General features: G+C 48.5%; 1 non-coding gene across 1 annotated transcript; it reads right to left on the bottom strand.

Moving 5' to 3' along the window:
- On the bottom strand, positions 1-153 carry LOC128937708 (5.8S ribosomal RNA). The gene has a single exon (XR_008483067.1). It is a non-coding gene; the product is annotated as a 5.8S ribosomal RNA (ribosomal RNA).
- Positions 154-7,883: the final 7,730 nt, after the last annotated feature.

The raw sequence follows: 7,883 nt of genomic DNA, 5'->3' as shown, positions 1-7,883 counted from the left end.
CAACACTCAGACGGGCGTAGCCCTGGGAGGAACATGGGGCCACAAGTGTGTTCAAAGTGTGGATGACCAATGTGTCCTGCAATTTACATTAATTCTTGCAGCTAGCTGCATTCTTCATTAACGCACGAGCCGAGTGATCCACCACTGAGAGTTGTCTGCCTTTCGGCACCAATCCCGCACCCGTGGAGGGGCTGGGACCGCTCACATGGGGCGCCTCCTTCTCTTGTCCTGAGGACGTGCAGGCGCGTGCCTGGCTTTGACCGTCTGTACTTGATAGTCAGGAGTGCAGACATAGGAGATCCAGCCACACTGAACTGGAATTCTTCCTCAAACCTCCCCACTATGGTGGCACTGAAGGAGATCTGAGCAGTCTGGGTCCCACCTGGTGCAATGATGCCCTCCTCAGGCGCAAACTTGAAGCAGAAGCCCACGTTTGCAGTTAAAGGGCTATAGGCGAAGGGAGCATCAATAGCTCCTAGGTTTATCAGTTCCACCTGCAGCTGCAAGAAAGCAAAATGGAAATACATGTGGAATCTTCCCTTCTTGTGAGTTATTGTCTAATGACGCAATTAATACCCAGAAATAGCAGACGATGCTATGAATGGCAAAAAAATACAACAGGACAAGTTCTGCCCTTGGGTTTTCATGCAAAGCAGTGGCAACTCCACAGAACTGGAGTCCACAACCCTGGGGTTATCCCATGGACACAGAGCAGTGCACCTCTGATCAGCACCACCAAGTTCATTCAGACCTGGCCCTGAGAGCAACGTGGGCTGATTGCAGCTGCGTAGGGAGTCACCCCAGAGCTGCTGCTGCCCCACTGAGCACAGCTCCAACACCACCATCTACTCATTCACCTTTTCCCATGTCATGAAAACAATACATTGATTATGAGGCATCAGCATCAAAATGTATAGACAGCATCATCTTTTGGTAAGAAAACTCAGCATGTCTTTGCCTCCAACAGCCAAGCTTTTGGAAGTGTTTGGCATGATGTAGTGCCTCATTTTCTACCTCTTTCAGCTGCTCCCTCTTTGGTTTTTTTTGCAAACTTGACACTATTGGGAAGGAGGCAAATAGGTAGAAAAACGCTTTGCTTTATTCCCAGGAACACTATCTCTTTCTAGAGCCAGAGATGCACCAAGGCTGAAGTGTGGTGAGGGACTGGTCAGCAAGGGAAAGAACTCCCAAGCCCTTTGCAAGGGCCAGCACTGAGCCAGGAGGTTGGATGGCTTTCCTGTGACTTGCAGCAATAAGCAGGAGACACTTGACTGGAAGCTGTCTGCAGTGGACTGAAGCTCAAAGGCAGCCAGTTTCTTCCAGCTGCTTCTGAACAGCCCAGTCCAAAGGTGCCTTGTGTCTGGCACTGCCACAAAAGCCTCTGAACATCCCTTTTTGACCCAGGCTTCGTTTCATGTGCCAAGGGGTTGTTTTGCAGCAAGCCTCCCAGCTGATTTCCAAGGAAGGAACTGGGCCTTCATGAACAAGAGACACACCTTTCAGACCCTCCCAGATTTCACCAGTAGATCAAATATTCCCTGCTCACAACTGCCCACGTTGGCAGCAATTCCACACTTCCACCAGGCTTGCTCCTGCCTCAGGAGCCATCAGGATCCACCCCAAGCCCTGCTGCTCACCTCATAGACGTGGGGGGTGTCAATAGAAATGTTCCCAAGGTTCAGAGTAGGAGAGCTGAATTCTTCCAAGGGTCCTTGGCCTTCCCCTGAGATGTGCAGGGGCAGCCTGCTCTCACAGCCTGGGGAGAGATGTCCATTGCACTACAATCATTCCCTCTGTTATACTGGATTTTCCAGGCTGCCTCAGTGCTAGACCCTGACTCTGAGCTGGATGCAACCAGCTCCTGATGCTGCAGGAGAGGATATGGACCCTCCTCTTCCCTCAGCCTCGGGGCTGACTTCTAATTTCTAACCCGTTCCTTGGGCTGCTTTCCAATTTCAGCCACCAGTCTGCTGAGTTTAAAACATCTCTGCTGCCTTGTAGTGACAGGCCAAGGAGTTACAGGTATAAATTGAAAGAAAGGAAATTTAGGCTAGATATTAGGAAATTCTTTACTCTGAGGGTGGTGAGACACTGGAGCAGGTTCCCCAGGGCTGTTGTGGAGGTTCCAGCCCTGAAAGTGTTCCAAGCCAGGCTGGATGGGGCTTGGAGCTACCTGCTCTAGGGGGAGGTGTCCCTGCCCAGAGGCTTTTAAGGTCCATTCCATCCTTAACATACTCTGGTTCTATGCTGTCCTTCCCATGCACTTAGTGGAGCTTTGAAATCATTCAGTGAAGGCACAAAGCTCCTACTGAGTTTGGCAATTCCCAAACTACCTGGCCCAGGAGTACAGGACTTTGTTGCCAAAGTCCCCAACTCCTGACACTCAGCACTGCGTTCTATTTCCACAGACAGAGCTGCAAGGGCTCAATTCCCACAAAGGGAGAGAGGCAGGTGCTGGCCAAGGCTGCTCCTTCTACCAACACCCTGGGCTCAGGGGGGCTCAGCCACCTCTGCTCTGCTGCTGTCTGGGCACTGGGAGGTGATCCAGGCTCAGGGAACACATTTCTAACTCAGCGCCTGCTGCCTGATGATGGATCCATGTCAAATGGACCCATCATCCTGGAGGCCAGGGACCTGCAGGGGCTGAGTGCTTGTTCACTAAAGCTGTTCTGCTCTGCAGCTCTCTGGCCTTTGAGGGAATGCTGGCAAAGCCATGGCATGAAAACCTCTCCCTGCACTGCCTGGGCTGTTCTGGAATCAGTCAGGCACACACAGCATTCTGAGCCCTGGCCTGGCACAGGAGACTCCCTGGGACCTGCAGGGCCAGGAGGGATGTGCCAGCACTGCCCTGCTGACCAGGGACTCTTCCCAGCACTTCCATGGGAGCCCAGTGGGCTCAGGCTTGCACCATGGCTTCACTGAGCGGGAGAGAAGCAGGGCAAAGGAGCTGTACCTGAGATGCTGCAGTAAGCCACACTTCCATACTCCAGTGCTTCCAGGGGTTTGAAGGTCACCTTGATTTTGGCCAAAAAATTCAGCCCAATTTCTCCCTCCTACAGCAGAAAGAGACAGCAAAACATTGCTCTGCAAAGTTCACATTTCTTGTTTTCAACCACACTTCTGTAAGCCTCTGTTTAGAGCATTAGCAATGAGTGAACAACACAAGGAGCCCAAGGAAACACTCCAAACCCAGCTCAACACAGCGCTGGAAGCTCTCAATGCTCAGCTGTTCAGCTCCCATTCTCCACAATACTCCTGCTGCTCTGACAAAGGCTCTTGGTCACATCATGCTGCTGTCAGCTACAGTGGGATGCAACTGCCACTGTGCACTGGTGGCTCTTCACAAGAAGAGAACATGATCCCTGTCCTGGGTTGACTATATGATGCTTTTATCCCAAATCGCCTTGTTCTGTTTATGCTGAATAATAAGTGTTGCACCTTTAAGACTTGTTGCAGAGAGTGAAGGGGGGAGAGAAGAAGCAGCAGTTTGTTTTCAGACACTGCACTCACTCCTCCACACTCCTGCTTCTGGACTGCATTGTCTGCAGATGGACAGACAGCGGTTCAGAGCTCTCCTTTGCTTTTAGTTAATTTAGCTTGCTGAGGCAAAGAAGTTCCCTGGACTGTGGGGTTTTTTTCCTTTCTTTGGACCTGTTCAAACCTGCTCTGGACTGAACACCAGCAGAGCACCGACAGCTCCACCTGTGGCCACTGGGCTGGGCCTGGCCTGTGACATTTCCAGGACCAGAGGGACTGATCAGAGACTGAGCGAGCTGAGCTGCAACCCAGGGAGGGACTTTCTCAGTTTGTCATCTCTTTTGGAGCAGCAAGGGGTTTTATTGATTAATACTGTTTAGGGTTTATTGTTTAATAAACAGTTTTTTTCCACTTCAAGGAGGTCTTTTCTCCAGGACCGGTTGGGGGCAGGGGCCGATTGAATCTTCTTTCCTAGAGGAGCCCCTTTGGGGGTTCTCTCCCAAATTTGCCCAGAACCAGAACCTTGGAAATAAAAATATTATTTAAACCTGTATTGAAAGAAAACAGAGGCTGGCATTATTCCAGGGTTTACTCCAAGATGAGAAGGGATGTTGCACTGTGCAGACACCAGGCCTTCATTGTCTCTCACAATGCCAGTACTCAGAATCAGGACTCTGGCTGATGGCAGGACATGGTGGTTTGTTTGCAGAAACAGAAAAGGAGAAGGTTTTTTGTCCCTGTGTGCAGGACAACTCCAAAGGCCCATTTCAACCTTCCACCCTTGTGTCCAGGCTCACAGAGGACACTGGAAGGGACACTCAGAAATAGTGCAAGGCGTGGTTACAGGAGGGGATTGGCATTTCCATGACTAGCCTTAAGCTGAATTTGGCCTCACTTTCCCAGCAAACCATTGCAAGCTTCAGGTCAGAATGTGGCCTGGCAGTGCTCCAACAGCCTCTGGTGAACCACACGTGTGGGGGGAGCCCCTACCTACAAGAACTGCTCCCTGTGGACACTGCAAGGAAATGCACAGAGTGCCCTTGAGCTCAGGCCCTGGCAGCACAGCTTGGCTTTGTCAGGCTCCCAACCCTGCCTTGAGCCTCCAGGGCAGAAATGCTTTTAGCATTTGGCATTTTTAGGCAAGCTCTGCAGGTGAACCAGAAACTCAGTGTCTTCCCTCCCAGCACATCGAGCCAGCTGAGGATCTGCCCAGTGACCGCAGCCGGGGGTAGAGTGGATGGGAGGAGGAAGAGGGGGAGGAGGATGAGGAGGAAGAAGAGGAGGAAAATGAGGTTTTCACCTATCACTTACCATTGGCTCAATGAAAAAAATGTCATCAGAGAACAGCATGGGGTCTTGGTGCAACTTTGCCTTTTCCCCCGGGAGCCTCAGGAGGGCAGTGTGATCTTCACCAGAGTCCTTCTCCTTCCCTGTTTCTTTCTCCTCCATTAATTTTTCCAGCCACAGCTCTCTCCGTGTCTGCAGGAATCGACGCTGCCTGCAGCCACAGGAGAGACAAAGCCAGCAGACTGTTTAATAAGCCACAGATTGGCAGAGAGAAGTGTGAGTGCAGGAGAGCAAAGCACCTGGGGAGGAGCAGCAGTGTGAGAGATGAGTAATGCGATGATTTATCAAAAAGCAGGATGCCCCAACACAGGGAACGATTGGCAGCTGACTCCGTTGATTCACAAGGCTGAACAGTTGCTTTATTAAACTATATTATATTACATTGTACTACACTATATTAAAGATGCATACCATACTACAAAGAATACTGAAGAATACTAAAGAAAACTTGTGACTGTCTCCAGACAGCCAAGACAAAGCTTTTTCCAATTGGCCAAGGAAACAAAACAATCCTCAGCAGAATCCAACTGACAAATCATTTCAGGTAAAGAATCTTCCTAACACATTCCACATGATAGAGATAAGAATTGTTTTCTTTCTTTTCTCTATGCTTCTCCAGGAAAAAAAAACCTTGAGAGAGAATTATGTGTTTCTGTTCAGAGAATGTGAATGCCACAATGATTGACTCTCACAATTAACAGACAAATACCATGTACAGAGGTTAAGAAAAATTTTTTTTACCCCCGCAGTTGTTATCAAGGGACAGCCAGGGTTGGGATATTTGGGAGGGTCAGCTTGTCACTACGGTGACATCTGACCTCCAATCAAGATTTGAGGAAGTAAACTCCACCACTGGACAGTGAAGAAGGGGTCAATGGACAGAATTTTGGGAGGGGCTAAAGGGTTAAAAGGCAAAACCTCCATTGTGTGGGTGAGCACATGGTGCGGAAAATCCTTTGCTCCTGGCGCCATAACATTTTCTCTATTCAGTCTTCTGTTGTATTTTTGATAAGGTTTAATAAACCTTTCTAAACTTATGAAAAGGGAGTGGCTATTTCTCCCAAACAGCAGCTCCCCAGCAAGGGCTGACCCCAAGCCATGGGGGTCCCAGATGGATCAGAGGATAACTTGTTGTTCACCGGCCCAGCAGGGAGTTCTACTCCACACCTGCAAGCTCAGGAGAGGCTTCCAAAGCCAGCGTCCCTCCAGAGAACCTCCTGGCTCAAAGCCTCTGCCAAAAAACTGAGGGAGAATCCACCAGCCACTTCAAGTGGCTTTTCCTACCACTGAGCTGCTGGGGAGGCAGATAAAGGTCATGGAGCAGGACTTCCCTGGGAAGGGGAGACAAAGCTGCGTCGCAGCTACGTGCTACCACCACTGTGAAAAATGTGCATTATATGTTCAGCTTTTTGCATATATGAAAATAAAACATTGGTCTGTTCTGTTTCAGTCTCTATGCAATATTGCATAGGGAAATGTAAGATAACAATTAGAAATCAATCAGATAATACACATAACCAATAACACATCTGCAGTCATACAGTTATCAATCACTGCAACACTGAACTGTCATCCCAGAGTCTGTGACAGCTGATGAACTTTAAAACAACAGAGAGCTGGAGAACTCATGTCCGGATTCATGTTTCTCAAACTCCCTTTGAAAACAGGCTCAGCTATCATACATGGTCAAGTTGCCAAGCCAAAAGGACTTGAATACTTTTTGATGCAGAAAACATCTGGGCTGATTCTCAATCATTCCATTCAAGTAGAGCTAGACCTTGGCCAGAGTTCAAATTCTAATTGATGGACATCACTTAATATATTTTAAAACAAGATTGTTAAAACCAGCAATTATGAATAGGAAACCTTAGGATTAAAGATCAATCAAACCATTAAAGAATTGAATCCCTCCGAAACTTCTGTCAGGACAGAAATTCTTCAAACACAGCAAACCTCTTGAATTCTCAGCTGAAGTACTCTATAATAACTGAAGAAATAATAACTGAAGAAAACCACAAAATCGGTAATCTGGATTTAAAAGAAACCCAAAAAACATGAGTAGTTAAAAAACAAAAAGACAAGATTCTGAAGAGATACGTGTCTTGCAGATGATCACTCAAAAAGACAGGGAAACATATGAAAGCTGGCTGTAAATATTACAATAATACCTTGATCATAATTCTTATCATAAATTGTGAGAATTCTCATTATATAATCAACTTATCAACAAGAAGTGTTTGAAGGGGTTATGACAACTTTTCTAAAGTATTCATATAGCATTAATAACAATCCTTATTTATCAGTATCACCTATAAAATCCAAAAATAACAAAGGTTACAAACTCAATACCTACAAAACTGTGAATCATTGGAGAATCAGCTGGTGACCCCACAGATAGGATCTGATTGATATTTCTCAAATACTCTGTCTTCAGAGACATTTCAGGTAATTGAATCATTACTAATACTTCTATCTTTCTATGGTGGTTTCCCTCCCTGAGAGGCATTTTTCACAATAGAAGATTTCCATCTACCTCATATTTGGAAAACCAGTGGATTTGCACTGGTTTCCCCTTTTCTGTATTTTGGGAAAAAGCCTGTGTGCTTTGTCACTTTATACTGATTTTGGACAGCTTTTTTACATGTCCATCTTTTGCATCTGAAGCCTGATCATCTGGTAAATGCTGTTTCCGTCACTCCTGTGGGACCGGGCTGTTGAGGAGTTCGGTGCGCCTCACACAACATGCGCTGCACCCGCGAAAAATCTCCCGCTTGAGATTCTGATGGAGGCTGAAACTGTGTGCTGGCTGTGGGGGCTGGCTGCGTGCCCGCTGCCGTGGGACCGGAGCAGGGCCGGTCCCTCGGGCACCCTCTGCACCCAGACCGCGCCCGGTCTCTGCCGCTGCCCTCACGGGAGGGCGGATGTCCCCGCCCCGACCGCGCCTCCCCGGCGCGTCTCTCGGCGCAGGCGCGGTCTGGGGAACGCCCCCTGTGCCCGTGACCGACACCGGCGCTGCCTCGGTCCCGTTCTGGCTCCGGTCCCCGCTCGGCCGCGTCCGT

Source organism: Melozone crissalis, unplaced genomic scaffold (genome assembly GCF_028551555.1).
Source record: "Melozone crissalis strain CALT ecotype California unplaced genomic scaffold, PUWL_Pcris_2 ptg000021l_1, whole genome shotgun sequence".
NCBI lineage: Eukaryota > Metazoa > Chordata > Aves > Passeriformes > Passerellidae > Melozone > Melozone crissalis.
Note: the sequence above shows the minus strand (reverse complement) of the source record. Positions and strands in the feature narration are given on the sequence as shown.